Below are 26142 nucleotides of genomic sequence, written 5' to 3' on the forward strand. Positions count from 1 at the left end.
TAATCAAAGTATCCCAAAGCAACATGACAGGTATAGAATACATTAGGAGGTACAGGCTTTGTGAAAGTAGTTATTTTTACTTTCTGCATTGTATCCATAGTTACTATTACATACAGCTAAAATCTATAAGCCATGTATTTGTGTTTCATCAAATGGGGGTTCCCCAGTTTGAAGGGTATTTTTGCTTGGATTATGCAGACTCTGACTATAATATGAAGCAGAAAGTGGAATGAATCTTTCATAGAATCCCAGAATATGCTGATTTGGAAAGGACCCATTACAACCATCGAGTCCAACTCCTGGCCCTGCACAGGACACCCCAAGAGTCACACCCTGTGCCTGAGAGCACTTGGACTACGTGTCCAAACACTTCTTGACCTCTGTCAGGCTGGTGCTGCTCCCTGGGGAGCCTGGTCCAGGGCTCAGCCACCCATGAGGTGAAGAACCTTTTCCTGATATCCCATCTAAACCTCCCCTGACACAAATTCAGGCCATTGCCTTGGGTTCTGTCACTGGTCAAGAGAGTGAAGGGATCAGTGTCTGCCCCTCTGCTTCCTTCATGAGGATGTTGAGGACTGCAATGCTGTCTCCCTTCAGTCTCCTCTTGTCTGGGCTGAACCTATGACTCTGTTTATTCTCTAAAATCTTTATTATTCTCATTAAGTGAAAAGATAAAGACTCAAGAATTTCTCATAATAAACCAAATTAAGTCATGTCACTGAAGACTACTGATAGCTGTGTTTTTAGTTTGTTTAAAACCCTGCATCACTTAATCCCTGCAAGCCTTTTCCTCATAGTACATCCGCAGATTTTGGATTACTTAACTTTTTTATTGTGTACAAATCATGCAAATCCATCTGAGAAAAATATGTTGAAGACCAAGCCAGGGCAATACCTTATAAGGCATTTCATAGCAGTTCCAATATGTGTCACAGAGCACAGCTGTGTGCACAGATTGCTTTCCACTCATCATCACAGTATGTGAGTCAACTCGCAATGCCATGGGAGAGGAGCTACTTCCTAATGTGTGTATGAAATTAAAAGGGATTTGAGAGAAATTGTCCTTGAAAAATGGAGCTACTTCTTTGTCACTGTGAAGATCAGTTAATTGATTTCATTTGTAGCAAAACCAAAAACCATACAGAAAATTCAAACTGATGTTTAAACATTATCAAAATATATTCAGATATTTTGTTATGCTACCTGTCTAGAAAAATACTTTTTCTTACTTTAAAAAAAAAAAGGAGGGAGGAAGTGAAGAGATGTATGAATTTTTCTAAACTTGAGGATTTCATTTAAACAAATTGAAACCAAATAATGTACAGTTCCATAATAACAAAGCTTAGTTTAGTCAACCAAAATTGAAATGTTACCGACTTGGATTTCCTGCTTTTAATTGCAGGCAAACCATTGGTTAAACTTTTTAGTTTACAGGTGACCTGCCCCTCTGCCTCTCCAGTGCATTATATGTATGGCAATCAAATAGGTTAAGTTTTTTAAAAGGCACAAATAACCTATGATCTTAAGGTGCCTGTAACTGAGGTGCTTGATTCAGCCATTAGTGTGGGGTCAGCTGCATAATTCAGACCTCAGTTAGTACATCTCCAAAATATGTGAAGAATTTGGGACTGGAATTTAAGTTTAATTCCCTTAGAAATTCAGCCTTTTTCAGAAAAGTGAGGGAGGAATCATGCACTACAGGGTGAAAAGTATCCTTTGGAAATGGAAACCTCTGAAGTTAATGTAGATCTTTTTCCAGTTATTTCTTCAGTGAGCTTTAGATCTGACCATTTCATAGTCTTTTGACATTCTTCATGGCTTTCTGGTAAAAATACAATATAACAGAAATCTGATATCATCGGCAACATGCTGAGAATAATGCAGTAAGCACAGGGTTACGAGAGTCTCCTTTCTGCTGTTTTAAGAACCATTCTCAGCAGAAACCATGGGAATCTGATATGGAAACCAGAGTGCTTTCTGCAGAACTATAATTATTAACAGATTTTTGCAATAAAGAATACGTGTGGTGAGTTGTAAGGGAAGACAGACTAGGCAAAGGGCTGAAACTTTGACTAGAAATTGTTACCACCTCCTTCCTACCATTGCCTCCCACACCAACCACTAAAAGCTAATTTCCTTTGTGGGACCTCAGGGCAGCAAATCCAAGAATTTTTTTTTTTTTTTTTTTTTTTTTTTTAACCACTTGATATACTTGCATTTTTGTAAGTTTTAACAAATGCTATCTAAACCAGCCATGCGTTCAAGTTGTTGCTAATTCTTTGAGGAAGATCTCCCTACGAAAGTGGCTGATAAATTTTGCTGGTTTAAAAAAAAAAAAAAAGTAGCTTTGGGCTATTTATAGCTCTAGTGACTAAGCATATAGACTGCAATACTCATATGTGAGAAGAATCTCATGATGTGAGACCATCTGGCGCTCTGTGAGGGAGGTCAAAGGCAGTTTTTGGTACACATCTGTAACCTATCAGTTCATCCATATCCCTTCCAGAAAGTTGCTTTCCTAAAAATTGCATGAGGCTTTGTTTCAGAAATGAACATTATGTTGTTAGATTGCTATCCACATAGGATGTTTTGTCTATTTGGTAGCACAGAGTTTAAGGACGGGGCTTACTTCTTTTATAAAAGGTTTAGAACCGAGTGGATTTGTATATGCTCTTAAAATAGAGCACAAATTAATATTAGAGGTATATTCCTTGCATTATAGCATAAAATCAATTGATGTTGCAGTTCTTGATGTGTGTCTGTTAGAGATAACGTATTAGAGATTAATAGAGTCTAAAAAAAATTATTAATTTGCTTTCATAACACTGGAGAAAGACATGGAATGTGAGATTTCTATTCCTTTCAATTAATTTGACTAGGTTTTTATTACTTTAGCTTTTTAGTTTTAGTTGGATCTGCTACATCTTATTTTGAAAGGCCAAGTGGAACAAATTATGTAAGAAATAATGTTGCTTCCAACTATGAATGGAGGCCTTATAAAAAGCAATGGTAGATAGAAATGGTTGTCAATTTTCTATCAGATAAGTTTTCACTACTAAACTGTGATTTATTTAAATGTGTAATTGGCAAAGAATTTTTATATTTATATATATATATAAATATATACACATATATACACACACATTTTTCTTTTTTCTTGTGATACCGTGCAGTACCTTGTTAGAAGCCTTGTCTGTTTCCTTTCTAACTCGTTCAGTGTACTGCTGTAGAGCCTTGGCTTTCAGAACTTCACATTTGGGGAATATCTGCAATCTGTTTCAGGACTGGAGATTGCTAAACTGCCAACAATATTTCACTAGTTTTAGTTCCCAAGTGTGAACTTCCTCCTTCAGGTGGGGTTCTAAGGATGTCCTGGTTCCTGGGACTCAACTTCTCAGCTGAGCATGCTTTCATAAGAGTGAAAAACCATAGCTAACCCTGCACTCTAGTTTGCTCCATCATAAGAACAGCATGCACTCCCCATTATTTCTTCTGGGTATTCTTGTTTTTCTTTGGTGCTTTTAGCTGTACAACAGAAATGTCAGGAACATCTATCAAGTGACAATGCTTAGCCCTCAAAACTAGGAGGGAAAGAAAGTTATTGTTCCACTAAATTTCTTTTTTCTTGCTTTTGAATTCTAGATGGTGTTCAAATTCTACTTAGACAAAAAAGTAAAGGTTGTCGGCAAAAGACGCACTTTCATTTTACTCCTTTTAAACGGCTCCATTTAAACTGCTGTCGTGGTTTGAAAGCAAAACAAGTAAGAGGCTCCAAGTCAGAAATACAATTTAATAAGAAGAAAGGGGAAAAAAAAGTAAAATAAAATAAATGCAATAATACAAAACATCACTGACAGAGTCAGAATACAACCTGAGCAGGATGGTGGAAGCAGTCCAGATGAGGTGGTCTTCCTGAAGCAGTGATCCTGTAGAAAGGTCTGGTAGCTCTGGTCCTCTGGGAATCCAGTGGGTAAGGGCTGCTTGTACTGTCCCAAATTCCAGATTATATCCAGGTGGGAATGCTTGGCTCCTCCCCCTGGGCAGAGCATCTCACAATGGGATGATGAGTTGTGAAATGGGTCCTTGATGGCCCATTAAACAGAGATAACTCCTGGAGGGAGTTACCTGTGAGTCATGGGGAAGGTATTGATGGGCCATTAGCAGAAGAGTCCAAAGGAAGGGGGCCTGGGAAAACACTGCCCCACCTGGTTTCAACAGTTCATGAAGATGGTGATAGAATAAATAGTTTGTGCACATCCTGCACTACAACCCAGGACAACTGCTAGATAGGTTTCTGGCAAAACTCCTGTATTTTTGTATTGTGAAACAGATTAGCATAAACTGGACTTTGTGTTTTAGCATGGGTATAATTCTGTGTCTCAAAGAGGAAGAAAAAAAGGGCAGAAATTAGTTTGTTTTCAGGTCCTTCCTTTGAAGGGTTAAAATGCATTACTTTATGGAATATGTTTTGCAATGAAAATGTTACAATCTTTTGCCCTAAGCCCTCTGGAAACTCTAAGCTGCTCTATTAGATAGACAACCATCTTAGATGAAGTTAACATCTCCTGTATGTGCATTTCTGTTGCACAGATATTTTATACAAACCTTTATGTCTTTCCTTCTTATCACATGAAATGGTGAAGTTTTTATGACTCTAATTATCATCATCTGTAAGCAATATGCTGAAGGAAAAGGGTGCTGGGGTTGCATTCCATTGCTGTTTCTGGCCTGTGAGTACTGTTCCAACCAAAATACTGTCAGAGAACCCAGTTCTATTATTTATGTATTCATTGGAGTAAGTTCACATTGTGCCACTGAACACCACAGTCTATTCAAAACTGTTTAGTAATAAATTAAAAAGCAATAGAATGCTAAGAAATACCAAAAATTAAGTAAAATTTTCCTATGGCAAAGAAAGTACAAGCATCTCTCGCAAGCATTATGTACAAGTTTTTCTCAGTGAGTTTATACTGACTGCATTACACACATATAGTAAAGGAAGAATTAATTATGTCAGCCACCAAGTAGCAGCCAAAATCCCACAGGAGTAGGAACACCATTTAGAAGCACCCACCTACAGAGTAAACTCTAGAATGCTCTATAATTGGCTTTGTATCTCACAAGGGCATCTATACAGGTCTTCTCTACACTGCAGCGTTACTCTTTGCTTTCACATTGTGGGCAAGTCACGTAATGGTTTCATGTTCATTGAAACCATCCCAAAAATTTCCTTTGTTGCTTAATAGAGCTGGAGATTCTAGTGAAAAATCTTACCTGACCTAAAAAGGGCTTATCTTAATTCTTGATGAAATGCGGTTTAATTCTTCAGGCTTTATCTCATGTGTTTTGTCTATTCATGTCTGACTCAAAATTTAGCCAAGTTAATGTGGAGACTCATGGGCAATTTGCACATTCTGCAAAAGCTCTGCTGTGCCATGAACTTGTTGTTAGAGACCATCAAGGTGTACCTGCCTGGAAATCAGTTTCTAAAATACTAGTGGGACTGTGTCTGAACAGGAGAATGAACCTGCCAGGGCCAAGAACATGCAGCGAGTAGCTCTGAATTCTGGCATCCACGCTGTTTGCTGGTATCATTATGGTTATATAATATCACGCCTTCCTGGACCCCTCTAGTGTTTCATCCATCCAGGATGTTGAGTAAACATTAGATCTGGATGTTGCATTTACTACCAAAGACAAAAGAACAAACAGACCTTCTGACCATATTCCCAGAAGGACTTCAGTATTTTTCTGGGCTGCCTTCCACACAGTCATTCAAATGGTGAAAAGCCCAAAGAACAGATTGTTTCTTTTTGGGTACTTTCAATTCCCTGTCCACTGTGTCGGGGATTTTCATCCCCAGGGAACCTCAGAATAAAGGAAGCCAATCAACCATCTGCTGAACAGCATGTGCAAAACACAAGGTTTTCTGACCTTGGACAAAATCTGTCTTGATTCCAGAGAATCTCGCACAGTCACAGAGGGTTTGCAGGAATGGTCTGCTTCCCAAGATATTTCCCCAGGGCTTTGGTACTACATTGCACTCCAAAGCTTTTTATTCCCCCCCTCATGTTCCTGTGGGCTACAGACATCTGCTGCCTCAGCATCGTTTTCAGCTGGATACTGGTTAATGATCAACAAGTGAGGAGAGTCAGAAGAACAGTATTTTTCCATTGAATGTTCCAAGACTCTTTCCAGGAGCCAGGCCTATGCAGCCCAGACTTAGGTCTATATTACTGGGTACCACAGTTGCTTAGTTACAGTAAATACCTTACTTGTCTTCCTATGCATAAGCTAGAAATGAACCTCATCACAGAGGCAGCCAACATGGACATGACACACAGAATAATCTGGTGGATCTTCCCTTGGCCCTGAAATACAGAATGAGATGCCACACAAAGAGGCAGCCTCTGATTTTGTCATGTCCTAAAAATAAGACAAAAAAAGACGTCTCTTTTCATCCATGTTCCTCTTGAAACTGATAAGCCTTCATTTTGTCTGACAACACTTAGGATAACTTAGGCCAAACTGTGCCAAAAACTGTTAACATTTGGGTTTGTAAACTACAAGATGTTTTGCTCTCCCAGCTGTTAGTTGGTAGCCCAGTACCATTTTAAAGTAATTTTTCATCAGATATTTTGCCTTTTGTAGCTGAAATTCAAACCTCTAGTGGGTCCATGTTCTGTCTCAAAGACGCATTGTTCCTCCTTCCCCTTTGCCACTTCTTGAGGATCGATGTGTTCCCACAGCCATGTTGTTCATGTTTTCCACTGCAGTCAGGTAACCCAGCCCAAGCAATGTTTGTCACAGCTCCAACGGAAAACCTTTCTGCCCTTATTGCTAGTCAGATCAGAAAGAATGAAGTGATTCAGCTGACTGCATGAAAAAATAAATAATCTTCTTAGGCCAGTCTGGGGTCTAATAAGGAGGGAATAATCCTCAGTGCCTGCTCCTATATCCAGCACCCCTTACACTGCTACTGCCGTAGGTGATGGTGCCCATCCCTGGGGACTGGGACCTTAGCCAGCACTTGGCAGTGTCTCTGTGCAGCTCCTGTCTCATCAGCCTCTCCACTCTATCACATTTGGAGAAGTCCCATATACCCTGCTGAAATTCTCACAGTTACAGTGCCCTGGTTACTTTTACTTAACTTTTCATGTGAAGGAAATATTTTGAAATCTCAGGTGTCAACACATTTAATAGTGGACATCACTGTATAAACTTTTTCTTGTTAAAGACAGGTCCCTCATATATACAATAAAGGCAAATAAACAATAAAAACTATCTGGTAATGAAAAAATAATGATAGATGGCTCAAGTAACATGCATAACTGCAGTCTACTGTAACAGTTCCAAATATGAAAAAGGGCTTCCTTCTTTTCCAAAATAGATTTGTCTTTGAGTACAAATGTTAAATTAAAAACTGATTGCATCCTTTTGAGCATATAAATGGATTTTTAGTCAAAAGAAATTTTTTATTTAACTTATGTAATTATCAGTCTTATTAATATTTACATATATACACATAATTTAATATATAAATATCCAAACTATTCTTTCAAAGACAGACCATAGTAAGTATGCATTTAATTGGTTTTATTAATTCAGTTGTTACTTGTGTTGGTTTCTCTCACATTAATTTTAAGTGTGTGTAGGTGAGTACATGTTTAGAGCAGTACACCAAATACAGAGATTCACACAGACCCATTAAACACAGTTGGCATTTCTTGTTTCCAACAAATAGTTTTCAATTTTCCCAGGATATTCTAACTCCTCCTTGCAGAATGGTTTGGCCATGACTTCTAATTGTGTGAGTCAGATGTTCTTCCTTTTCCATAGCCTCCCACTTTTGTATCAATCGTTTCCAGATTCACGGAGCAGAGAAATAAAAAGCATTTGAGAACTGAGTGATGTGAAAGGTTCTGAATTTAAAAAAAAAAAGTAGTGTTTTAATTTCTGAAAATAAACGGGCTAGTTTGTGAGTTGAAAATCTGCAACTACCAAAAAGCCAACACTGGATATTTTTTGATAAAAAGATATTTTCTTTCTGTAAATATGAATTTTAATTTCATAACTTTCCAGTCATTTTCTTGGCATAGATTTTAAGCCACAGATGAGACAATTAATTTTTCTATTCCCTAGCACACAGAATTCCAGTTAAAAAAACCCCAAAACTCTAAAGACTCCTTTGCATCAAATAGTCAGACTTCAGGGGCCAGCACTGAAGCCAGATGAAAGTTTCTTTTCCCACACTAGTGAAAGCAAAAGCTTAATTACAGACAAATTATTATGGCAGAATGTGTTTCCCCTAATGTTCCCCTAATGCAGTAAGTGTTTGGATAAAAGAAAGCTGATCAAAGCAATTTGATCCCTTCTTCTGCTGGCTATAGGGCCAGCACTTCAGCTTGTTAGTTTCTTAGAAACCCAGCGAGTCCTACTACAATTAGGTAGACTCAATCAGTGCCAGGAATCTAGTGATTTATTACAGCTTTATTGCAAAAACAAACCAGATAAGTGATGAGGACAAAGTGCACTAGCAGAAACTTCTGAAATAGGAGGGGTTTAGCAACCAGCGGCATTTTTTTCAATTTCTTAAAATATATCATCCAAATAGAGACTTAGAAATAGGTAAGTGGACTGATAAACTCTACTGAAGAAAAAAAATAGTGCGGCTTCTGTCCTGTTATGCCTGTTTCTGTTCTAATGAGGAACTCTGAAAGCTCTTCATTCAGAAACTCAAAATGCTACAAGCAGGGGAGAGCATGACACTGCCTCAAGGAGCCAAGCCTCCTGAGGCTAATGACAGATATCTGTCTCAAATTAAATAAACATGCTGGAAATGAATGAAGACAGATGTTATTTCGAGTCAAATATATGGCTGAAAATCTTTCCAAACTCATAGGAACTTTGCTCTTAATGTGTGATTCCTGTGTACTCACAACTCTGCCAGAGGCCTCTTACTCCAACAGTCTGTTCCAAGACCCTACAGGAAGACATTAATTACTGAATTTCTGATTCTTCCAGAGTATTTGGAAATAATAAATTTCAAAACAAAATCTATTGGAAAAGTTGTGAAGTATTTATACAGAAAGATCTCTTCTTTATTTGTTTGGGAACATGCATGAAACAACTCTCTAACCCTGTTTTGGTATATAGCCTACTTTTATTCTGCCAAAGGGAAAACAAGTCCCAAGTCCAGGCGAGCTGGGAGCCTGATGTTCTCTAGGTACCTGCATTGCTTAAGACAAGTTTGGTAATGTTTCCTTCTGGTAAGGCACCTGTGTGTGAAAGATCAAATTGTGGAGCAGCATGGCACCCTGTCTGGCAGCTGACAGTGCTGCAAGGTGTGAGGGGGTGTGCAGTGGGAGGCACAGGCTGAGCAGGCATAGCGGTGCTTGTGTTCAGGGAGTCTGGATACACAGTTTAATTATAAAGACACATTCATTTTTAAACCACTATATAAGCAAAGCTGTCAAAGTGTAGTCTGAATATGTGGATAACTGTTTATACCTAACAGATGCCACTTCAGGAGAAGTCAACATAATTCCCACCAACAAACCCTGTGCAAAAAGCCCACAAAAACAGATTCATGCCTTCAAAGTCAACAAGACTAGACATTCTCAAAACAAATCTCCAAGCTGAGAGTTCTCTGTATCTATGACATTTTCATTGGCAAAAATGTGCTGGATGATTCCGGTTATCACAACACTGCATAAAGACAGACATCCTGTAAGCAGTCAGGCTCCAGAATGTCCAGCATGTACATAGTCTCAAGCACTACCTGAAATAATGCTCAGAAATTAACAAAGAGAATAAACGCCATGCATTCTTTATGGTTTGCATCATCAGGCAAACAGACACGTATCTCACACCATCATTACTAAACTACATTGTTTAAAAATTTAGTAGCTTAGGAAAGAGCACTTGAAATATTGCAATCTCAGTTTTAAGAGGTCATGACTGTGCAGAACTAATCCATATTAGTATTGTGTTAGTTGTACTATCTCATACCGTATTTGCATATGCTACAAAAAGGATTTAACAGCCTAAATCAAAGACTTACCACTTCTGACCAGAATAAAAAACAAAGGCATTGAAATTCTTTGAGAAATACTGTGCTTATGTTATTTCTATCTCAAGTAAAGGCAAATATGACTGTCAGAAATGCTTTGGGGACAATAATCACTTTTCACAAAGTGATCATCAGGATTTCAGAATCTTGGTAGGTTCTAAGACTTTAAAGATACAGTTAAATACTTACTCTGCATTTAAAATCATCCTCAAGTTTAAATGTTTAGCTGTCCCTGCCTCTGAACCCAAACTATTTTAAAGTAGTTCAGCACTGTAGTGATTACTGATAATATTCCATAAAGGACTTCCTCCCTGTGGTAGTGTACAGTAGGAAATGCTGAGATGTAAAGGTATTTATTATTCTTTCCCTACTACCAGACCACTAATAAGGAGCATGTGTTTATATTTGTTCTAAGACTTCAAGGTATTTTGAAGAAAGCAAACCAAAGTCATAATATTAATAACACTATCTGTTTTTCAACTGAAAAACGTTATGAAAGGAAAGTAGAGGTCTGGGTGGTACTGTCTTTGATTCTCAGATAAGGAACGCGGGTCTTGGGGAGCTAAGTGCCTTCGTCAAAGTCACCTGAAAACTTCATGTGTAGGCTCTGCTGAGAGCTATGCTGCTTTTGTTTATATGTACAAACACATGCATCTTTATTTTGCTGTAAGGATAAGTCATATCCATTTCCATATTAGCTCAGCTTATATGTAGCTGTGCAAGCCACGATCTTTTCTCACAGTGTGTAAAATGTCCTGTGAAATAGAAATACTATTTGATTGACTGTAGTGACACATGAAAGCAAGTAGCATAAAGTCATGTGCATAATAAGCAAAATTTCTGGGTCAGTGAAGAAAGGCCTTTGGCAAAGGGATTGAAATCAACAAATATATGTTGATGGGGAGATTAGAGAAAGTTTCTCTTGCATAAGAGACAATGGCTAAACATTACATGACTTCAAAAGTTCCTCTGTTAAAATACGAAACTGTGTTCTCTTATTGTCACAGCTGAATACCTCCCAGATTTAGCTTCTGTTTCATATTCTAATACTTGAGATTTCACTGCATTTTTTGATAAATGCTAGAAAATTAGGTTTGTATTTTTATAAACCCATTCCAGTGTGTTTAGAGGTTATGTACTAGATAAGCTTCCACATCATACTGTGTTTCTGGACATCTTTAGTCGTGAAACTTTTTAACCAACAAAAGAAACAAGACCTGGAAGATCATTGATTGTACAAATTCTTTTTGTTACAGTAAGATCAATTTCTGAGGTAAACATGCTATCATCTCTCTGTTCTAGTCCTAAGATAACTGTTGTGGTCAATATTCATTCACAAATCTGTATGAATAGATTTTTAAAATCCCAACTTTCACTTTACTGTGCTTTATCAACTTTAATAGGAATTTAAGGTTCACAAGGAATGCAGAACTAAGTTACGGTACATTTTTAGTAAGGCAGATAGAGAGCAACTTCTCCCTTTTGATTTCACTGTCATTTTTCTGCATAAGGTTTTGTTTTCCGTGACACAAAATTAACTCTTTTAGTGTTTATTTCTGTCTTCTTACCAGTAGGCATTAAACTCTAAAATGTGTCTCTAATGCTGTTTGGTTGTACAATCCAATGTGTAAGATACTATATGCAGGTTATAGGACATATGAACTGTAACATTCAGAAATACCATATTTTGGCTCATGCATAGAGCAGTGTGTATATTTATTGAGATATATCTATGTCTATCTATATAATCTAAATCATCAATATCTATATCATCTATAGCTATATCTATGTATACATATACTTGCCACATGTGTATGTGTATGTGCAAATATGCATGCACCACACAAGGCAAAAAGCTCAGTTAGGAATTACACCTCTTCTTGCCAAAGAATTACTGCTCAGTGCTAAGGAATGTAACAGTCCTATTCATGGCAATTTCTGACACAGCGTTTAGGATAACCATACACAGACATAACAAGCAAAAGAACTGGAAAATATTTGTATAGTTATTAAGTGCTAATAAAGCTGATAACGAGCACAACTGCCACAGACATTATGCAACATGGAGGTCTGTTTATAAAGGATGTGGTTTGCAAGGGTTGGAGTGGAATTTTTTTTGAGGGATAGCATTACTCAGCAAGTTTCATATGTTGGAGTCAACTCTTTCATTTCTCTGGGGATTTTAGATGCTAAATTTTAGCTCATCATAGAGAGTATATAACTCGTGTTTTGTTTTTTTTAATTAGGGAAAGGACATATTTTGGAGAAAGAAAAGGCATAATAGCAACAAAAGCAACAATAATGATGCCATAAGCTCTCAGTTCTGTAGTTTAAAATAATTTAGAAATGTAATTTGTCCCATGGTAGATGAGATATTAAAAGCAACCCTTCAGCTAAGTAGATGGAAAAGGGGAAAAGGAAAGAATGACAAGCTGTTCGATCTGCTTTACCACAAAGAAAAATATATTATCAGGCTGCAGTCTCCTGCCTTGCTCTGTGGTGTGCTGAAGACAGTTTTTGGCCCCTCAGACATGTTGTTGCCACTTGACACAAATCACTGTAGACAGCAACCCATGTTTTGCCAAGTGTTTCCAGGGAGGATCATGGGACAGAGCATGTTACCGCTTGCTCAGTGTGAGTTCTTGCTTTCTCCTTCCTCTTTATCATTGTGTGGGCACAGAACCAAGGTCTGGGCATTTCGACATCCTGTGGCCTCTCGGCTGTGCTGCTCTGTGTTCTCACCACACCCTGGCCACACCTGTGCCTGTTCTGTCCCCGGCCATCAGCACTGTCCCCAGAGCCCAGCCAGCACCCATGCTGCAGGAGCACTGCTGGGGAGTGGCTTCTCTGCAGCCTTGCCAGGGACTTGCTGTAATTCTGGCCCATCTGGTGGCTCTCCTCAACCCCAAGCCCCACACCTCCATGCCTGCCCCACATCTGAAGTGGTGTTGTGAGCTGCACCTCCTTGTTATGCTCAAGGTTCGTTCCCGTGTTCCTCCCTTGCCTCAGGTCTCACTCCTCCATCCCTGCCTTGCCCCTGCAACCCTGCCCTGCCATCTGCCTTCTTACCACACCTGCTTCAAATCATCCTCCCAGCCCCTAAGCTTTACCCCAACACGTTCACTCTGCTTCCAAAACAGCACGAGGTCAGAGCTCCTCAGTGTGCCCTGCCTGTCCTACCACCTCTCTCAGCCCGGAGCTCTGTGCTGCACCCACACTTGTAGCACACCTCCTGCCAGTACTGCAGATTCCATGTCTCCTGTCTGCCTTTTCACAAACTGTCCTATTTCATGACTTCTTGGTGGAACAAAAAGAACTCAACACAGATAGTGTCCAAACCTCACTAATTTGTGGTTTATTATCTTAAGATGAAAACTGAGTTTATGCTTTACTGAGTGTAGAAATCTATTCGTTAATCGGTCAGACAGGCATGAAATGAAATGCAGGACAAGATTTCAAGTATTACAATGCTCAGATGCCTCCTGGAATGGCAGGTCTCTGCACTGACCTGTTGTGACTCACTGTCTGTATCTTCTGTAGCTAACTTCACATGATTAGGTGTTTTCCAGATTTTACTTTTGGTGGCTTGGTCTTCTTAGACTTAGACTGGGTCCACTGAGAATTGTGGTTATCTTTATTCCTAAGCTACAAAAACTCTTAAGCTACAAGATAATTATTTTTCAAGTTCTTATGATTATGGCATTAAGTAAATTTGACATATTTTTCCTAATTTTCTTTCCTTTTTTCCTGTCTGCTTAAGTAAGTGCAAGTGTGAAGAATGAAGTCCTTGCTAGTTTCAGATCTGACATCATAACCAACTGAGTTCTCATATAGTATCTAAGCACATACATTTTTGATCATCAGAAGAAAACAAAAATATCTTTATTTCTGGTGATAGGATCTCTGACATATACCAGAAAAACAAATACTTTGTCTTTTCATCTAGTTTTGACATGTCTTTAAATTACTTTAAATTACTTATTTATAATGAGAATCGTCAAATCAATTATTAGGGTCTGAAGTGCAGTTTCAGTGGTGTCTGGATCTTTCTTAATAAATAGCTACAGTTAGAGCCTTAAAAATCAAATGCAAATTCACATGTCCTTCAAACTCAGAGACTCAGTTGGAAGAGGAGAGTTTCAGTTAAGTTTCAGACTTTGAGAGAGAATAAATAATTTTTTTTATTTTGCAAAATCATTCCTGGAGTAAAAAATTTCAATTTTACTTACAGTGTTTCATTAGTGTATTGAGCACATTTTTTTATTAACAGAAGTATTTAATGAATATTTAACTCTTAAAATACTTTGGCTTACTTACTTACTAAAACAATGTAGATCCATGTCAACTCATCCAGTAATGCAAGAATCAGAATGGAGAAACCATCACTAATATGTATTTCCATCACAGTGAAATATTGACATTTTCATAAAGTCCTGAAAAAAATAAGAACCAGAATGCCAAAATACTGCATACATCATCAGAAAAAAAACCCACATTGAAATATTCAGGATTCTAAAACATTAATATCCATTTGCTTACATTTCAAGTTGATTCAGTATGATCAGTATTTCCTTCAATGTCTTCAAGGAGATGGAGTTTGAGGAGTGTTCATGTCTCCATTTTCTGCATTGTGTAGTAAAATATTTCAGTAAAAAAAACCTCATTAAAATGCAGCACAGAAAGATTTCAAAGAGCATCATCCTTTGCAAGTTCCATCAGTTGCATCCTGCAAAAAACAGCACTGGGTCTGATGCCAGGGATGAATCTGCAGCATCTGCAGTGAACTCAGTGCCATCGGGACTGTTTATAAACATGTGTTATTAGTTTGGAAAGACATTTTTGTCTTTGCAGGATAAGTACCACCTCAGAAGCCAGCATTACTTACGTATGGTTCCTCAAGCCTTGCTTCTCATACTGTGTTCAGATAGCAATGTCCTGCAAAAGGCAAAGCAGATAACGGTTGTGATCATCCTTAGTGTGTGTCTGAAAAGAGGATACATCTTGTATTAGCACCACCTCCCCCATGTGAGACATCTTCTATTGTGGTTAAGTTAGTCAAGTCAATGATTCAATATTGCTATGACTTTTTTAGGGCCCCATACATAACGTGATATAAACATTTTGTATTTACTGCTACTAATCATTCATCAAATTGCTATTTTTGGCAGTCATGATCTCTCCAGAGGAACTGAAAAAGGCTGGACTCTGTACAATATAAATTAAGGAGAATTAATATGTCTCTTGTTTCCACTTTTATGGGTTTACTTTATGTTAATTTCAAGCCATCATCAGGGAAGACTGTTTGGAGCAGCTGCTTCCTAAAGTATACACTTTAAAGATGAATGTTAAGTAAATATTTTGTAATGCAAAGATACTGCATAGCTCCTTCCTGCATTGTTTACAGACTTTCAGCCCCATTGACTTCAGATAGTTTTACATTGTTTTCTACATCAGTCAACAGCTAACTGACAGAGAGAGGTAGGATGATTACTGACAATTCTGGAAGTGGAATAGCACTGTAACAGCAAATAGTAGAATGGGAAAGAAAAAAATTAGTAGTCTAATTCTAGGGAGCATAAATAATCCACAGTATAATGGCAGAATAACATTTTTAATACCAAAGAGATATCCTGCGAAAGTGCCAAAACCTTGATCAGATCACCTTGGTCAACACTGATCTACATTCAACTGTTCATATCTGACATACTCTTAAAGCCTTAGAGCAGAACAATTAGCACAGTAAATACATTTTATACAGTTGGAGAAATGTATGCTCAGTTAGATTACCCAGAGTTACTAGATTTTGGACCAGATGCTACATTTTCAAAGCACAATGGCTTGGAGGAGCTGGAGCATGGTGAATCTTTCTGTTCCCTTCCAGAGAGGCAAAGTCATGCCCTGGAATATATTCTGGGGCCCCTTCTCTGTCTCATAAGGACCCTTGCAGGAGGGCAGACATTGGTCTTGTGCTGTGCCCCATCACTGCAGGGGTGAACATACTGTTTAGTCTAGATTGGTGTTGGCTGCCTTTTCTGGTAAGGTGGCTGCTTGACTGCAATGGGGAAAAACCATTATGTAACTTATTACTGTTTGGTATTTCAAGGGAAGATAAATAACTTCTAATTGTTTGGGTAAGCGCACTGTTATTTACTGCTTTACAGTATTACAGCTTAGCTGTTCTACACATATTAATGAAAAATGCAGGGAATATAGACATAATGTGACTTTTGAGCCTGTAGGAGCCTGTGTGCGGTCTGTGTCTGCTAGGAGGCACTGACACAACTCTGGGAACTGCATGCACTGCTGTGCATGTGTGAGATGGACAGAAGAATAATCTTTTTGCAGTCATTTTGCATTTTGCATTCGTCTTGCTGATCTGCAGTGGTGCCTCTCAGTAAGAGGCTGATTACTGCCTGCCTAGGGTTCAACTGGAAGTATATGAAGGCATACACATAAGGTTTAATACTTTACTACATGTATTTGTCCACTTCATCTCTTATTACAACTGGCTTCAGTCAATTTTAATTCTTATAGAAAATCCAGCCCGGCTGTTCCAGAGACATTTTCTGTCTGCCCAGTAGGCTGTAACTACAGGGCTACTCTTATTTAGACCACCTGAACTCTGTAAGCCCCATTTGATGGGGCTGTGAATCAGAGTGAGTCAGTCTCTATCACTCATTTTTCCTTTATCTATTTTTAATTTGTTTTCTCTTTTTCAGCCTTGGTATAGTGGGCTAAATAAACCACAAAAAGAGTATATTAGAGACAAAAAAAGGAAGGTACTGCATATTCTATTTTCTGACTTCCTTATATTGCTTCCTTTCAGAATGAAACCAAGTAATGACTCTGCCCATCTTTCATTGTGCCAGGGCCACTGATTTCTATGAATCAAAGTAGAAATGGACAGTTTTGCATTGTCTGTTCATCTGTCCATTGTCTGCTCATATATCCACCCCTCTTGACTGCTCTTTCAGCTATTCACATTCATGCTGAAGGTTCACAATATTGTGACGTAACAATTCACATTTCAGTTTAGAGAACTGTACAAGGTACATGTGGCTGTGGAACCAGCTAGTAACGAACTGGTTTGTCATGTTTGCTTTCAGGAATGCCCTGTAACTAAATATCTGGTCACCTGTATCCTCACAGAGCCATTACTTTCAGGTTAAATTTATGGTCTCAGCATACTAGTAAGCAGGCCTATATATCCCTGGAAAAGACGCTGGCAAGGGGGTAGGCCTGATTCAAAATAAATTTAGGCATCAGTTATTGCGTTTAATATAATTTAAAACTATCAGTTATTCAACTATAGTTTTTAACTATTAATATAGTTTTATTTGACATGCTCTCATATTATTTTGCCATCACTTTTTAAACACAGACAACACAGGCAATTATCTCCTCAGTGTTAGTAACCATATGCAGTATATTGCATATAGCCATACACCAGTCAGATTTACAAAAGCACAGGGTAAGACATGTCAGTGCTTTTTATGAGCAGCAAGTCGATTATAGAAATTTATCTATTTTTTGCATCTATTTTATGTGCAAGAATACTTGAGCATTTCTATTTACCAGTGTGGAATGTCTATTATGAAACTGTCCATTCAGTATTTTTTTTCAGACTCTTATCAATGGAAAATAACAGTAACATTTCGTCTTTTGATCAGCCATGTCACAGCGGAACAGAAAAGTTGGGTTTAGACATGGTCATCAGTGAAGGGGAAAAAATTTTTAAAAATTTAAAAAAAATGTATTAGTTGAAAAAGACAACATAAAAGAAATTAGCCAGTGTCATTTCATAAACAGAAGAAACAGCTGAATCAGTCATAGGAATCATTATTCATTTAGTTTCATTTCAGGAGGAAAATGTATACACAGTAACTGCCGTAACAGAGGGTGAGTGTCTCAGCAGCTGTTACTGTGCGGTCTTTGCTCAGAGAACATCAAAGCCTGGATGGCATCAGTAACTGACTGTACGGCTGATTCAAAGTCCCTGAATAAATAGGCACAAACCACAGAAAACAGGGACCCTCTGACTCTCTCCTTCCATTCCTGGAGAGGTCCAGGCATGAGGTGTGACAGCTACAGAATTGATTTGTTGAGACATCAGGAAGAGCAGAAAATATTAGCAACTAGTGTATGTTCTTCTACGTCTCCCTTTCTCCTTTATCATAACGAGAAATGACAGATGAGAATCATGTTGAATACCTGCTTTTGTTTTTGTTCCCAAACCTTACTGTTCCATTGTTTAATATTTCCTTATCCTTCTGAATGCTTCTTAATAGACAGAGAGGATTTAGTCCATTTCTATATTTTGACACTGAAATAATGAGTAAGAGTGAGACTCATGACATTTCTGAATTCATTCAGTCCATAATATTAATTCTTACTTGTAAGTAAGAACAAAGAAAAAATTGCAAGAGATTGTCTGAGAAACTTTGCTGTCTACAATCCTAAAGTCTTTTTTCTCCCTGATGACTCAAGCACTTAGTATCATTGTCCTGAGGCACATCTCTCCTCTCTCTCCCTCCCTAACTTTTCTGTTGCAGGATCTTTTGCTTCTGACCATGGAACTTTTGGGACGTCGGTTGTTTTGTTTCCTCTGTCTCATTAAATTTTCTGTACTACACCTAGCACTCTTTGCCACATGATATATAGAGATGGAATCTAAAGAAAAAATAGACAACTGCATGAAAAAAACCCCAACTCTTTAGACACTATTAAAAAGCTACTTCACTGATCACTAGTAAGCAGGAAGTGGGATTTACACATGGGGATTTCTAAATTATAAAAAGTGCAAAAAACTTGAGTATGAGCAAGGAGGAACTTCCTTCCAGTTACCAAAATTACAGATACTTCCGAAAATCTGAAGTGTTGTGGAATAATAAAATACCAACATTGGGTTCTCATGGAAAAGCCTGAAAAGCAAGTTGCAACATGAAAGATGTGACTATTGGCTTGATTTACAAACATATTCGCAAAAGATTTTTTTAAAATAAGGTATAGAGGAACACAGTGCCGTGTTTGGAAATTAAGTATCTTTACACTTTCAGTTTTAAAGGTTTTACAGCATTCCACAGCAACACAAACTGAAACATGGAATACAGCTTGTTAATATGGATAAGAAAACTTACAGCTACTTCCAACAGATCTGATATGGTGCTGTTTAACAAGCTACATCCATGGCGTGCGTTGTTATACAATGGCTGAAACACTATTTACTTTGGCCCCCAGTATTTGTTTCATAACCCTCTTAGAAGAAGAGTGATAAGTAATTCAGACCACACATGCTAAAATTCTGTGGGTTATCCCTTTTCTCTTATTTAAGTATCAGATACACATTGAATATATACTTTTCTGGGACCAGTGAGAATGGAAATTGCATTATTCTATGGAAGGATGGCATACAAAACTATTGTGTTTATTGCTGATTTTCAAAATAATTCAAGGAAATCTGGCTCCAATTGTGACTCCTAATGATGTGGTTTAAACTTCCTTGCAGATAACTGGTTCCTGAGGGAAACATATCTCAGTTGAATGTTTTTATTAAGATTACATTATCAAAATTAAAAATACTTTGGTTTTGGTGACTACTACCCCAGTGAAAATGGAATGTTTGAATTTTTTAAAAAATAAATCAGGTGGAAATATGCACTGGCCACTAGCTTTAAAATTTCAATAGTCTTGTTACATGAGTATTATCAAAGTTATAACTTATATGCAATATATGTATTTTTCTCCTTACACTGAGTATGGTGCACACTAGACCATAATCAGATTAATGCAATAATCAAAGCCATTTATGACAAAGCCAGCATGGTTTTATGCATAGATTGGAGAGTGCTTTAGGAGAGTAAATGAACACAGCTGCTGCCAGTTTACCAAGCAAGAGACTGAGACAAGGAGGGCTGAAAATACTTGCTAGACAACAGAAAACCAGGCACAGAAGAAAGGGAAAACTATCTTAAGGACATATCCCTACATTTAACCCAAATCTTATGCAAATTCTGCCTGAAAGAATGAGCAAACAAATTACTACACATGAGTAATCATATGGGGCCCAGTGTGAGTGCAGGTTTCAAACAGCCCATGCCAGACAGACCACTACAGCCCATAGGTTTCTATGGGTTCAAAGAAAAGCCAAAAAGAGACCAGAATCACCTTTTGCCTCTAACTCTCCTAGAACAGTTACATACTCAAAGCAATCCATTTCTAAGTAGTTTTTTTATGACATTTATTTTCTGAGCCAAGTGTTGACAGAAAGCTGGATTACTTTGAATTGACTTTAAACAGGCAAATTGAAGCGTAAAGTTCACAGGTCAACAAGGTGAAGAGCAGCAAACTCTATGAATAAGACTTTGCATGATTAGCCCATAGAAGTTTGTTTTGTCTTATTCCTTTACTGGTACACAGGAAGAACCATGGGAATTCCCAGACACATCCACATCCTTATACACTTTTCTAGTTAGTGTTATCAGCAACATTATGTTGTGCAAATATGTTACGTGGACAGGAAATTGTTATACTGCCGTTGCTCATGTAAGTTCTACAATTACAAATTTTATTCACTAGAAAGAGGGTCAACTTCCTTTTTTCAAAATATCTTTCCATTATTAAACACGCAATGATTGCTGCAAAATGTTGCTTCAAATAGCTTCTCAAAGAAGATATTTTTACCTTTTATTGAATGTTTTTGCATCACACATTGCCTGATAGTTTTCTCCACTGTAAATACACACTTACTAGGACAAGTGTTGGGAACAGCTAGTAGAATGCTAACTCTTCTTTAGTGCACAAATGCTATTGAAGTACAGTAGCTATCCCATGACTTTACCCATAATGTGACAGACTAGGAATAGTGTTGTTCTGTGTTCTGATCACAACAGATGAGTAACAGCCCTTGGCTTATGTGCAAAGATTAAAATAAATCAAAACTGCAATAATATCTAAACATTTATGTACATTTTGCTTTTCATAGGTCTCAGTGTAAAACTCTCATTTTACCTAAAACCACAAAAACACTTTACACAATAATATTGCTTATAACAACCATTATGAACAGAGTGATGAGTTGTTATTGCAGAAGCAGAAATGTTAAATGAAAAGCAGTCTCATAAGAATGCAGTTCTTTAACCTTAATAGTGGAAAAAAATAACTTTAGTGACAATGCTACAAAATTAGTTAATATTGATCTTCCTGCTATTATAGGAAACTGTTTCTTCTTTCACTTTAAATGATTGATGGAAACATTGATGTGAAGTGATTACATGTTGTATTAAACTATATATTGATACTGGAAGTACCAACAGGCAAATGGATGAAAGCAGAGAAGGGTTGGCCAATGACATGGAGCTTCTGATTTTAAAATCCAGCTGCTCTGCCTAGCTGAACTTCATTCACATATGCAGGATAAAATTTTGTAAGAAAGTTTGACATGTAACATTTAACATGTAACAATATTCTATATCTTTTTGGATAATGGGAAAAGATTAAATATCATGGAAAGGACTTTAGATTTCAGGATTCCTCTCTCTGGAAAAGTTGTTTATAATATTAGATTCCAGGAATTCTTAATAGAGTAGGAATTTTTTCTCTAGCTATTTCACATTTAGTTAGGTTTTGCAGAACTGGACCACAATTCTTAGCAAATATTTTAGCTATTGCACTCTTACCCTATAAATAGGTGTGCTTATAAGAATGACTGCAGAATTCCTATGAGTTGGAGCTAATCATCTGAGAGAGTGCTGATTCAAAGTACCTTTAATGAAAATGAATAAACTGTTGACGTAAGTCATGCCATCTCATATTCTGTAACACCACCAGTGAGTGCTGGTTCCATGACTGCATTCCACTCACTGTTGATTTTTCTTCTCGTGACTAATTGAGATGAAACATAAATTAAGCAGATAATTTATGAGAAGTCTCTGTAAAAAAAATGAAGGTAAACCAAAGGTGGTATAAAGAGTAGGTCAGATAAATAACAGACACATGACATTATCTGACTCAACATGACTGGCCACAAACTGGTTTTATAGATGTGCTGTTCAGACATCAGTGTTTGGAGAGCAGATTGATGATTCTTTGGCAAGGGAGCCTATTGGTACTAAGTAAATAGATAATTACTTTTCCTTCCGCTCTTAAGAGGCTGTGCAAAGCAGGGTGATCACTATTCCCTTTTTTAAGCAGTAAAGATGCCTTATCTTTGAGGCCTTTCAACATGCGTTGCCGTTGCTGTGGAACTTTGGATCCTGTCGAGTTGTATAAAATTTATGCAGAAACACATTATTGCCCATGAAGACCCTTTTCCTGGAACTCCTGACTGAAACAATGGTTATTCCCATATAAAGTAATTGCAGTAATTGGCCACACTGTGCAATGAGTATAATCAAATTTACAAATGGACTACTAACTTGAGTAGATTCTGTACTGCTGCCTGTGCTGTTGTTTGGAGCATCACTTTTGAATAAACTAGATGGTCTCATGCCTTCTCTATATAAAACCTGAGTTATTTTAAGGAAGAAAAAGCAGAATAATATATACTGCTGCCCAAGCCTCACTAGACATTGGCAATCTTTGTTTTAAAAAGACAACTAATTAATACAGAGAGAATTGTACATACTGTTAAATCTTTGTGCAATAAACATCTAGACACAATAAATCCATGAAATGAGGCCGACGTTTTTACTAGAGGAACCAGTGAAAAGCAGTGCTTGGAAGGTCCAAAACCAAAAGCAAGAACAAAATTGCACTAAGGCCTCTCAGCAGACCCCGGCCAGGCGCTGTGCCCTGCCCGGGTTTGGCGTGCGGAGCTCGCGGGGCGCTGCTGTGGCCGAGCGCGGAGCTGAGCGAGGGTGACATCCAGTGGGAAACGCGGGGCAGCCGCTGCTTCTGCACTCACTTTGAAGGGCCTACAGTCCAGGCTCTCTCGCTGGATTCAACACGATTATTTTTCGCTGGCACGCACTCAGTAGCTGATTCCGTTAATGTAAATTGCCCTTAAAAGAACTCAGCTATCAGTGAAGCATCTTGTGCTTTCAGAAAAATCTTCCCTCTAGTCCTTGTAATGATTTTACTGCTTATCTTAGTGTTGATAAAAAACACATTTCCCTGGTCTCCACCCAGCTAATGAAAACATCTCACTGTTTTCATTCAGAACTAGATCTGGCTCGGTAGGTCATGGATATTTCTGCAGACTCCATGTGGTCCAGCTTGATGCATTTTACAACCCCGTGTGATTTAGGTTTGTCCTAGGTTATTTCATTCTCTTTGCCGCTCTCAAGAATGTCTTCCATCCTTCCTTCTATGTACATAATTTATAGAATAAGCCATTTTCCCCCAGTCTTATAAATCCACAGCTTTCACTTCTCAATTCCTTCTGCAATTCCCTTTCCTGGCTTTTTGAGGGGATGTTTTGAAGAGCAGTGTTACTTGTCTGTTCTCTGTATTGAGACACTCAGATGTATTGACATGTCTGCTCTCTGGACCAGAGAGCAGTCCTGAAGCACGGAAGTTGTTCCAGGGTCAAGCTCTTTCATCTTATACTACCCACACCATTTACCAGTTAGAACCCTGGGTACATTGTAATTCTGATTTCCCACAAAGGTACACCTCTTAGCCTTGTCTGGCTTGGTAGGTAATGTACCTGAAAGATTGATCCTCTTGCTGTGTTCCAAAACCTTGAAATGAGTCACCTCTAAAGTTTATTATCAAGTTCAACTCAGCAAACACTTTCCTAGGGTCAGGCTGTGCTCTAGCTTGTGTATTGACGGGAATAAAAGGGCTCTTTGTGCAGATCCCTGCATGCTTGTGTGGCAAGTGGAACAAATTAACTTTGTGGTATTATACTCATTCCTTGAATGATTCATTTGTTTGGTAAATCACAGGAGGCATGGTGGTTTGCAGCAGTAATCTAAAACTATAGAGGCAGTAAGATGTGCACACTCCATTCCTCTAGACCGCTGGCTAATCTACTCGATAATCATTACCCTGAAATAAAAATAGAGCTTCTCAATGTATTGGAAATATCCTGAAGAATTTGGTTCATTATTTTGGTTATTAATTTGTTAAATTCAAGTGAGAAGGCTGAGAAGTGAAACATCTCAATCATCAAATTACTTGAAAAAATACTGTTTATTTTATGCTTTGTGCATTTTCATCATTGTATTTAAAACAAAGTATTTTAAAAGTCCATCTGTAGATATATGATCAGGTGGGTTTTTCTATAAGCAAACAGGAAAACTAACATGGAGCATCATAAAGAAACTAACTCAGGTCATCATAAGGATTGGATTTTTAGATGGATAGGACAGAAGTCTGCCAGTGGATCCAGCAGAGCAGTGACAGTACTGGCAGGCTGATCAAAAATCTGGCTGGGCACTTTGGGTTGTTAGCCAGGCCTGAGCCTGTCAGGGCACTCTCAACCCTGAGGATATTTGCTGACAGGAGAGGAAAGGTGATACTCTGCTTGTGAAAGGGAGTGGTGGCAGACCCAGATTCTTTTGATCATTCCTCCGAGTCTTAATCTTTCATGTACCTTCAGGACTTGTGCTATGGCTTGTTTATGCCCACACAGCTTTCACAGTCTACCCTCTTCTTCCCTGGCCAGTTTTATGCCTCCTTATACTAGTTCTAGCCTCCCTTAGCTCTAAGATCCTTTTTTCATTCTTAGCCTCCTTTTTTCAGCCATTTCCTCCTGTCTCTCATTCTCATTCATATCCAGCTCCACCTTTCCCTCAAATCCTGCATGCTGTCCCTTGCATGCCAGTCCTCCCTCCACCTCCTCTCTCTGGCTGCCATTCCCCTACTGTCCTGGACTTCCATTTTACTTCTGTTTCTGGAGTCTTTGTTGAGCCAGTCCTGGCTTTTAGTCTATTATTGTGGCTCAACAGAGGCATAATGGCCCGCTGTCTACAACATTAGGTTAAATGATTCATGATATTGACCTTTTTTTAATCCTTAATCCTTCTCAGAGAGCTGCTAGGTTCTGCTTTCCTTATCAGCCAAAGTATTCCTTATCAATTCCATGAACTTATTTAGCAGCAATATCTATTTCTCCTTTTTCTTTACATTCATCTCAGGACTAGTCTTTGTCCATTGTGCCTTCATTTCCATCAGCACAATCACGGATGTGAAGGCAGAACAGTGAAAATACATGGCAGGTCAGAAGCACATTTCAGGGTTGCCCAGAAAGTCTAAGCCAGGCCCTGGGTACATTGTGCAGGCTCAGTTTACAGATTCTGTAGCTATGAAGCTCATTAAGATGGCTGAACATACACTGTGATTTATGAAAGTGGTTTGGGTAAATATGGATGAAATTTCTCAGTTATGAGAAAAAGCAGAAAACATTTCTTTCTCCTTGTCCATTAAAAATCTCTGATCCAAATAATCTGTGAGTATTTCTTTACTCCTATCTAAGAAAGGAAATTGTACTGGATACTTTATTTAATTCTTAAAAATGACTGAATAATATGTGCTGATGTTTTCCAAAAATCTTCAGCACCTGCCATGAGAAATTTCAGACTGAATGGTTCAAGTGAGATGAGGTCATAAACACCAGGTCTCAGAATGCAAACCTGACTAGCAGCTTGAACATAATAGGAGGCATTATGTTGAGTTTCTGGGTGTTACAGTTCAGAATATTCCAAGAAGGATAGCTACAAACAGAGAACAGTGTCTGTCTGCTAACCTATTGTGCATAAGCAAGATCATTTTGAGAGCGACGGAAATTATGCTCAGCTGCACCTTCTCTAATTAGGCAGAAAGTGTTTGCTTTTAAGCTGAGTTTCTCAGATGATGTGTCCTGTTATTAAAGTAATTGGTCTCTGTTCCTTGTCTGACCCATAAGGGGATACAGATAGGGATAGTCATCTCACTTAACCAGTCTAGCAAGGAGCAGTAATGTTTGCATTTAGCACCTTCCTCTCCTGCTCCACATTCCTGCTCCAGTTTTAACCAGGTAAGTTTCTTGGTAGGAAAGTTGATCCCTAAGTGCAAGCAGCAGCAGGATTCATTCTCAGTGAATAAACACTACACTAATAAGAAATAATGGGAACTTTGTTATTCAAGCT

General features: G+C 38.1%; 1 protein-coding gene across 2 annotated transcripts in view; it reads left to right on the top strand.

Annotated features, from left to right (window-relative positions):
- The window catches only part of SLC44A3 (solute carrier family 44 member 3), a 94982-nt gene that overhangs the window by 26290 nt on the left and 42550 nt on the right, over positions 1-26142 (top strand). The gene's annotated exons all lie outside the window — the stretch shown is intronic.

Source organism: Zosterops lateralis, assembly GCF_965231275.1.
Source record: "Zosterops lateralis genome assembly, chromosome: 9".
Classification (NCBI taxonomy): domain Eukaryota; kingdom Metazoa; phylum Chordata; class Aves; order Passeriformes; family Zosteropidae; genus Zosterops; species Zosterops lateralis.